Below are 1,662 nucleotides of genomic sequence, written 5' to 3'. Positions count from 1 at the left end.
ATATATATATATATATATATATATATATATATATATATATATATATACACACACACACAAGTTCAAGTATCTTGGGGTCTTGTTTATGAATGAGTGGAAAATGGAGCAAGACAATGATAGGTGGATAGGTGCAGTGAAGGGGACGCTGTACAGGTTTGTTGTGGTGAAGCGAGAGCTGAGTCAAAAGGCGAAGCTCTCAGTTACCGATTGATCTACGTTCCTACCCTTATCTATGGTCATGAGCTTTGTGTTGTCACCGAAAGAACGAGATTTCAGATACAAGTGGCCGAAATGAGTTTTCTCCGCAGGGTGTCTGGGCTCTTCCTTTGAGATAGGGTGAGAAGCTTGGTCATTCGGGAGGGACTTTGAGTAGAGCCGCTACTTCTCCACATCGAGACAATCCAGTTGAGGTAGCTTGGGCATCTGGTTAGGATGCCTTCTGGATGCCTCCCTGGTGAGGTGATCTGGACACTTGCCACTGGGAGGAGACCCAGAGGAAGACCCAGGACACGCTGGAGGGACTATGTTTCTCGGCTGGCCTGGGAACGCCTCGGGATTTACCCAGAGGAGCAGGCCTAAGTGGCTGGGGAGAGGGAAGTGTGGGCCTCCCTACTTAAGCTGCCACCCGCATGACCCAACCCCAGATAAGTGGAAGAAAATGGACGGAGGAATGGATATACATACATACATACATACAGACATACAGACATACAGACATACATACAGACATACATACAGACATACATACATACATACATACAAACCAGATTCCAAAAAAGTTGGGACACTAAACAAATTGTGAATAAAAACTGAAGGCAATGATGTGGAGGTGCCAACATCTAATATTTTATTCAGAATAGAACACAAATCACAGATCAAAAGTTTAAACTGAGAGAATGTATCATTTTAAGGGGAAAATCTGTTGTTTCCAAATTTCATGGCATCAACAAATCCCAAAAAAGTTGGGACAAGTCCATTTTTACCACTGTGTGGCATCCCCCCTTCTTCTTACAACACTCAATAGACGTCTGGGGACAGAGGAGACCAGTTTCTCAAGTTTAGAAATAGGAATGCTCTCCCATTCATGTCTAATACAGGCCTCCAACTGTTCAATCGTCTTGGGCCTTCTTTGTCGCACCTTCCTCTTTATATCCTGATGCATGCTCAATAATCCAGGTAGAAAAATCTAAAAAAGTTAAATCTGGTCCTCTGGACATTCAAAAAAATAAAACAAAGCAAATCAACAAAAAAATGTAGAAACGTTTGTGCCGGGGGACACAGATCCAGTCCCCCGGCACAAACAGAGCAATGTTGTGTATGCTGTTCAGTGTCAGGAGGGCTGTGATCAGTCTTACATCGGGGAAACAAAACAGCCACTGGCCAAAAGGATGGCCCAGCACAGAAGATCAACATCATCAGGCCAGGACTCTGCGGTCTACACTCATCTCCAGGCCAGCGGTCACTCTTTCAAGGATGAAGATGTTCACATCCTGGACAGAGAGGAACGATGGTTTGAGAGAGGAGTAAAGGAGGCCATCTTTGTGAAAAGAAACCGTCCATCATTAAACAGGGGTGGAGGCCTCCGGGTTCAACTGTCCCCCTCTTACAATGCTGTGATTGCTAGTATCACTCAGCCCTCTGTGAACAGTAAACAGCCATCAG

General features: G+C 44.7%; 1 protein-coding gene across 1 annotated transcript in view; it reads right to left on the bottom strand.

Moving 5' to 3' along the window:
* Positions 1 to 1,662, bottom strand: part of gpr158b (G protein-coupled receptor 158b) — a 496,707-nt gene that overhangs the window by 56,788 nt on the left and 438,257 nt on the right. The gene's annotated exons all lie outside the window — the stretch shown is intronic.

The sequence above is a fragment of the Nematolebias whitei genome, chromosome 9 (assembly GCF_014905685.2).
Source record: "Nematolebias whitei isolate Nwh7 chromosome 9, NemWhi1, whole genome shotgun sequence".
Lineage (NCBI taxonomy): Eukaryota > Metazoa > Chordata > Actinopteri > Cyprinodontiformes > Rivulidae > Nematolebias > Nematolebias whitei.
This window is presented reverse-complemented; position numbering and strand designations above follow the sequence as displayed.